An 8,345-nucleotide genomic window follows, 5' to 3' on the forward strand; every position below is an offset into this window, starting at 1 on the left:
AAATGATGAGTAGATTTATGTGAAATTCATTACGATACAGTTGATGAATATTATTCATTGAATACACACTCATTCAGTAAATGATAAACTTTTGATATGTAAACGAAAACAGAAAAATCAAAGAGAATGTGATTTGGTTTCTCGTTTGTTATTTGATTTCGGAATGAATCTGATACTTTCCTTCGAACCAACACTGAATATGAACTAAAGAGCTACAAAATTATTTATACTTTACATTTTTTTACTATACATACTATATTCGATACTGATTTGCGGATCAAACTAAGAACGAAAATTAAAAAAAAAAAAGAATCTATGATAAGAACTAAAACTGAATGATCACAAAATCCGGAGGATTTTTGAATAAATTCATTCATGCTCTATTATTGTTTTGGGCTCAAACCGAATAAAATGGCAAGTAATGATTTTCATCTAAAATTGATCAAATTTTTCTCAACCAATGAAAGAAGAGATTTTCTCAATAAATAATGAATACCGTAGCCACAAATAGTGATTAAGTCATCGTGTTTAAGCCGCTTATTTTTGACATGTAAGACAACCGAACGAAAAAATCCTTTCTTATTTCAGTTAGATAGCTACTAAGTTCAACGCAATCATTTACGCTAAAAAAAGACAACAAAAATTATTCATTTTCAAATTGTCACTAGAATTTCCGAATTTTCTTACCTAAACAAAACAAAAACAATGATAAATTAAAAATAAAATGAAAAATAAAATGAAAACAAACAAAAATCGAAATAAAAAGTGATTGCAAACATAAAAAAGTAACAATAGATTTAATTAAGCCTAACAAAGTTCCCCTGTAATTCAAACATATGAACATATTTACTACGCTAGAATTATGAAAAATGATTTTTAAGGTTGAAAACAGTGTAAAAACTCAATAAAATATCAGAAAATCATGTAAAATAAAGAAATACAATTATCAATTGCACAAATTTGTGTTTTATTCTTTTCCCGTACAAGAAAATTCCTTTCTTTTCTGGAAAAATTAAAAAAATTGATTAGCTTTTCCTTCCATTCCGTTCCCTACCCACGGAAAAAATTGAATTTTTGGAGACAAATGAGAGACAATACATTACATAACTAATTTGATGTTCCTGCCGTGATATTTTTGGACGTTGGATTTTCAGAGTGACACGACACATATCGTTCGACGAGACGACTTGGTTGTTGTTCATTGTGAGGATATTGGATTTTCACTTGGTACGAAAATAAAATGCGGCTTGAAAAATCCGTTTGACTGAATTATTACCATTTTGGAAGTGAATCAAGCGCGCTGTTGATGTTAAATGCATTAATCTAAATCGGTGTTGGCTTTCGAAGCTGTTGTAATTTAGTCCATCTCTGTCTCTCACCCACTGTCATCAGTCGACAGTTGTCTTTGCCGCTTTGAGTCATCATCGTAAACATATTCTAATTTTGTTCCAAGTTTTAAATGAAGCTCTGAAATTAATATCATTTTCGTCTGTCTACGAGCATGAATTTCCATTCGGCTTTTGAGTTACTGTTACATCGGTGCACGGCACAGGCGATACACTAGAAATGCCTTGGTTCATCAATAATTTTCAGCACTAGTCACATTCGGTTAACATAGTTTTCGATGTCAATTTCGGAATTTCGTGCAGTCGAAATATTGCTCTCTCTCTCTCTGTCTCTCTCTCTCGCTTACAAAGCCTCTGATAGATTTATCTCACCGGAGCAGCGAAAAAAATTGGAGACATTTTACGATTCGACTCTCTAATTTTGTGTTTTTTTTCTTATGGTTACGGCTGCTTTTTCAACTTCTCTCTCTCTCGATCTTCAATCGAAATAAGAGAAGAAAAAAATACTCAACTTATAAATAGACAAGAGCGCACAGCCCGATATATAGCTTGCGCAGCATACCGCACATTAAATCATCAAATTTTGTAATATATGAACACAAAATAGATACCTAAATGATTGCAGCAAAAGTGAGCTGGCAAACACACTTAAACGATGCAATCTATTTCATTCGAGAGAGAGAGAGAGAGAGAGATAAAGGCCCCATTCTGATGAAAACGAAGAGCATTCGGAACCGAAAAAGCCGAAGCCGAGAAATTGATGTGTGTTTGTAAAGGGAAACAAAAAAAAAAACATGCACACGGAAAACTAGCAGTTTTCATTGAATTGAAGCGGAACGATCATTGGAAGTGTCAGAGAGAGAGAAAGAGAGAGAGAGAGAGTGAGAGGAGCTCGGCTTAGACGTCGAACACTCAGAAATGTTGTATAAATTTAGCTATTTGCCAAACTCAAATGATGAGAGAGCATCGCCACGCATTTCGGACTACTGAGCTGAGAGCTGCAAGAGTCGAGGCATACAGGAGATGAGATTTCAGTCGTAGACCCACTGGTAGAAAAACAGATTAAAGTTCAATAGCCCTGAATGTATTTTCATAGCATTAGCGGTAAATATGTGAAGAGGGAAAAAACCTAACACGGCACATACATTTTCTCTCTCACGCGCGGATCGCTCACAAATGGAAAATATTGTCGAGCTGATGACGAGAGAGTGTGTGAGCGGAGAGCGTGTTTCACTCAAAATTTGGCTCATGTCGAACGATTGAATAGAAAACATACCCAACCAATGTAATAGAGTGCATGACGAAAAAAACAAACAATATTGTAGGAGCTGAAATGAGGCGAAATGAAGAGCAAAAAACGACCAGAACGAAGAAAAAAAAAACAAAACGGAATTTCGTAACCATCGAATGGCCAAACGAAAATATCGTGCACCGGCCAAAAGGAAAATTGAGACCATCACTCTCACATAAGAACGAAGGGGGAGAGAGCGAGGGAGAGCAAGCACAGTGTGTGTTGGTGTTTCAATGCATAAGCGACCGATTGTTGTTGAACTGTTCTGTTTACGAATCCATTTGTTAATTGCGTATAAAATTAGAAATGGATGCCATTCGCTTGACCAGACCAAATGCATAAATACACACTTATGTATGCAACATTCGACGATGGTTAGTATTATTATTAAAACCATTCAAGAGAGACGGAGAGAGAGAGAGAGAGAAAATATTCGGCATTGGATTCTGTTGTTTTCTTTTCATTTCTGTTGGGTTTGCTGAGCTGAATTGTTCCTTTCGAGAAGAAGAGAAAAAAGATGATTACGCAATTGTACAGCGCCAAAAAGCATTAAGCATAATACTATAAATGAGCGGCGCGCATATATAGCACACGACATGCCCACGACAAACAGGAAAAAATAGATCAAAAACTTGTTCGAAATTTTAAGATGTCAAAAAAATGTTTTTGTCAAGGAATTTCAGCAATTCTCTTCGTCTTTTTTCTCTGGTGGGCACGTAATTACAAGTCTTCCTTTATTTCTTATTTCGAGAAAAGAAAAGAGAACAGAAGAAACAATTTGTTGTTTGATGTGATGCAATTCAAGGATGATTCGGTGATTTTTCTGTTTTCAGCATTATTCGAACAACTAAAATTGGCAATGGCAACATATTTTTGGTGCGAGTTGTTTTTTTTTCTTTCTTATCCTGGTTTGGTTGAGCTGTTATTTTGAAAAGCAGCTAGTAAAAATATATACCTGATGACCTCCTCTTCAAAATGTCGCTTGAATGATGAGTGAAATGTTTTCTGCGCCGTCGTCTTGTATGGGACAAAATGTCTTCGTATGGGATGAAATGTTGGGAAAAATAGAATCGACATCAGCATCAAGAAGAAAAGTGAAAAAGATAACATGTGAACCGTGTACGCTGTTCATATCCTGGTACGGTTTTCTTGAGAACTAGAAACGAAAGAAAGGAAAAAAAACAGCCGAAGAATAAAAAGAACTAACCAAATACACATTGTAGACATAAAAAGGCCAAACGAGTGCACATGGAATATGGATGGAACACATGTTAGCCGCTGCTACTTTATGGTAAAATTTATGAACGATCACTGAACAACAACAACAACAACAACGAAGAAAAAAACGCACACACACACTTTGGGTAAATTGAGCCGCATAGAGTTATGAGCTTGCTTTGCTTTCGCCTTCCATTTTTTCGGCTGTCAGATCGACACGTTTAGTTTTTTTTCTTCGTTTTCTTCGAGTTGATGCGCCGCTATCGTTGCCTTCGCTGCCATTCAATTCCACAGATAGAAATCTATAAATGAACTACCGTTTCCAACATAATTACCGGCCATAAATAAAACAATAAAAATGAAACACACCAAAACGAAATGGTGTTCTGCTTGCGTAACCCAAATAATGCCGTTGCGTTTGCTTTCTAATAAAGATCCTCCGAATTTTCCACCGCCGCCGTCACTGCTGACGAAACGTGCTCTCTATCGCTCCCGTCAATGACACATGAAAAATTGATTTTCATTCATTTAGGTAATACGATCGCATGAGTAACAAAATCGAATCGAAGGAAGTGTTAGAAGTAGAAAAATGAACGAAATTAAGGAATGAAAGAAAAAAAAACTGTTGATGTGCGGAGAAGAACATCATTTCGACGGATTGAAACATTAGATAAATAACGTTCATTCGTGGAGTAAATGTGTGAACACAGCGCAGCTGAAATCGAATACTCAAGCACATGATTCATTGAAATGAGCTAGTTTTTCTTTCTTAATCATTTCATTGCGTCAATCGCACGATTTTTTTTCTACTTCGACGAGGGTAATTTTCATTGAAATCTCCCACTTTGCATGCTCAGATCATTTGAAACGTACGATCCATAGTCGATACCAACGCGCATAAATTCTCATACATAAACGGCCAATCCCTTAGAGTTTACAGAATACTGTATGTTGTTCCATATTGCGGAATTTTTTCGCCTTGTGACCCCTTCAAATCAAGAGGTGCAGATGCTGATCGTTTCTTCTTTCAGTTGTTGTTCATTTTCGATTGAATAGCCATGTCATTCGTCATCTAAATTTGTAATCGAAATGGCATGCGCTGATCGTCGTCGCATCGCCCGTCTACACCATTCGATTCCCGTCCAAATATCTCATTTAGATCGCTACATTTCGTTCGGCTTCTTAACAATTCGGCTCAGTTCAGCCTCCGTTCGGAGAGTGATAGAAAGAGAACGAGACACACACGATTGTACCGAAAGCAGTGCGCATGGGAATAACATATCCCCAACGAACACATTGACACATGCAAATTCAGGAACACAACGACGCAGACGCTCTTCTCTATTTATATTCTCGCTTCGAATCATAAGCAGTTCGTTTTTTTCTGACTCAATGCTCTGTTTTTGTCGCATTCGCGTTGGTTTTGCCGTTTTTTCTTCTCTCTCTCTCTCTCTCTCTCTTGCTCTCAGCGCTAGCTCCTTTGGCATACCAAAGCATATTTCAACACATGCTCAGACATGTTGATGATGAGGCCGTTTGGGTTCTATCGTACGCATCCACACTTTTGAGCAAAATCAAGACGATCGCCAGAAAATTTAGTTCAGTCTTGTTCGTAGTGTCTTCGGTGCAACACGGTTAAGAGTTGAAAATTTTTCTCCCTCTTCAAAATAAAAATCACACACTTTTTTTTTCTCTACAACTCCAAAGTCTGATCAATATTTTTTTTTCTCTTCAAATTTCTCAGTTTTTTTTAAATAAATCGACGTTTGCATTGGAATTCGAACAGAAAATTTGAGGGTAAAGTCAATTTCAAATCGATATTGAGGGTAAAACGATTGTGAATTCAAGCGAAACTTGTGCAAATTCTCAAGGAAAAGTATTTTTTTTTCTTTTTTTTTTTTCTATCTCAGTATTGTAGTGCTTGTGTTTGCTTGATTTTCAATACTTGAAAATGCAGGAAATTTGCCTTGAAAATTGTTACATTTTCCAAGTTATATCATCTTTTATTTTTCGATATTGTAAGATCGCAGTTGGCCGAGTTTCGAACCAGATTCACTTTCATTTTTGAACGACTGCAAAATGTGTGCTTCCTACGCACGAAACGAACAAATATTTTCAAGTCACATCCTACATAAATAATCACAAACAAACTAATAGCATCGTATTTGCGAGGTGACAAAAATAAACATTTGCATCCTTTTTCAAATGGTGAAAAAAAAGAATCGAAATTGTCGAAGGAGACAGAAAAAAAGGGAGAAAGTTTAGAAAAATATAGCCTAAAGAGTTTTGAAAGGATCATTCACGTAATAAAAGCTTGAAATAATACAAAAAGTGATAAAATAACCGAAAATTTGTCCGAGATGAAAAATGGAAGAAAATCAATTTGCCAAAAAGTCGAGTAGAAAAGATCAACAACTTGAGAAGAAAAAAAAACAAAAAAAAAACAAAAAAAAAAGTCGTAGCAAACGAAGGAAAAAGAACATAGCGAAGATACTCAGTAGCAAGTGAGTCAAATATAGCCGATAGCAAAAATTTGGGCGAAAATAAGGCGGATCGAAAGAGAGCGGTAGAGCGATGAGGGCGATCGCCATTCCTATGTAAGAATCGTGTGTTCGTTTTTTTTTCACGAAGCTCTCGAAAATAGATGAAAATAGCATCTAGTTGCGGCTGCGACGAGAGTTTTTCTATTTTCCATTTTATTTGTTCGCTATAAAAATATAACCCGCTTGCCCAAGTACGTGCATACATCCACACGCACACACTGCCGTCGATATTGTTTCGCGTGTGTTGTGTCGTATTCATAGTCATCGTCGTTGTCGGCCATCTCATCACACCATCAATGATAAAAATAGCTCACGAAAGTTCCATTCTTCCTTGCATTCGATAGTATTACAATTATGCCGTATGGAATGTAAAGAAGTATGGAGCGATCGGGCTTATGCAACCGTTGATTTCTCCTTTCCGCATCGAAGACAACCCGATTTTTTTTTTCTCTTCATCAAAACACGTAGGGGCAAGTCGTCATTAGCCGTTCCGGAGCTATTTTTATTTTATTTAGTTTTTTTTTTCACCACGTAGCAAAAACAACAATTGCACAATAATATTTTTCAGGATTTTTAATTTAAATATGTGTGTGAGAGAGAAATATTTATTTCTTCATTTAAAAAAAAAACCGCGTTCGCGTGGGTTTGAAATAGCGCATAGTGTGTTTTTCACAACGTTCCAACGGTAATTTAACGGTCATTGCATTTTGAGGGCATATTTTCGTTTTCGACAGTTTAGTTTTATTTTCTCTTCTGTTTTTGAATTTTTTAAAGCGATTTTTTTTATAGATGCGTACGAGGTTGGCAATCTTGCAACTTTGCAAAGAATCTTGAAAAAGTGCTCTTCGGACGAAATTCGCAGTGTGTTGAATGATGAAAGCAAACGAACGAAAAGAAAAATGATTCATGCTGATGTGTGACGATGCTGGTTGGCGTTGAGTGAAACGACTCTGTTGAAAAATTTGAAACATTTTTTTCTTCGCTCAAAACGGAGTTCAACAATCGCATTATGTGCGACAATAGGAAGCGATTAGAATATTACCAACGAAGGATATGAATGTGCCCAAAAATGAATGTGAAGTTGTTTTGCAACAGCAGCAGCAGCAGCCTCATCATTTCAACACATCTGGCCACCACGTGACCAGCTATTGCCTTGCATTGGTTTCTAGTCGGCAAATGTGCTCTTCACTTGCAGCGTCTCAACTGAAATATGTGCATCTTTCGCCGCACGAAGGAGCCTCACTCATTTTTACATAACAAAAAAGGAAAAAAAAATTATTCAAAAGCGAAACAAAAGGACAATAAAATATATAAATCTACCAAATGTGTATTTTTCTGATTTTTTTCTTCTGTGTCTGTCTCGTATTGTTTTGTACACATTACATGAAATATGCAAGTTCTGGCCTTTTCAACTCGATTATAAACATGGTATATAATTTGAAATGAACGTTGCATGCTGATTGTAAGTCAAACATATGAGCCGATGTAAGTATTTCATGTAATATTGGCCTTCAAAACGGAGTAATAAAATGTAAATTCGTTCCGTTACCAATATGGAAGGACACTTTAATATGACGTACATTTTTTCAAAGTATTTTTAAAGTTTCACACCATGAAAGCTGACTCATGGTCTTCGGCTAATGTGCTTTCAAGTTACACACAGCAAAAGCATTAACGCGGACCATTCGAAATAGAGCTGTTTTGACAATAATCTATCGTGGTTTTCGTAGAAAAAAATGTATTTTTTTCCAAAGACACAAAAAACAAAACCCAAAAATATAATCCAATAATTTTGAACGCCTTTTTTCTTAACCCTTTAATTTTTGTATTCCTTTCGAATAAAAAACATAAACAACCCAAATAAATTCCACAAAAAAGTCCAGAACTCATCTCTATTTCAAATTCACTGGTTCAACGTGAAGTTGTTCACAAGTGCGCCACTGTGTT

This window comes from Sitodiplosis mosellana, unplaced genomic scaffold, assembly GCF_009176505.1.
Source record: "Sitodiplosis mosellana isolate CC-2019 unplaced genomic scaffold, AAFC_SMos_1.0 Smas_scaffold_5, whole genome shotgun sequence".
NCBI classification, from domain to species: Eukaryota; Metazoa; Arthropoda; class Insecta; order Diptera; family Cecidomyiidae; genus Sitodiplosis; species Sitodiplosis mosellana.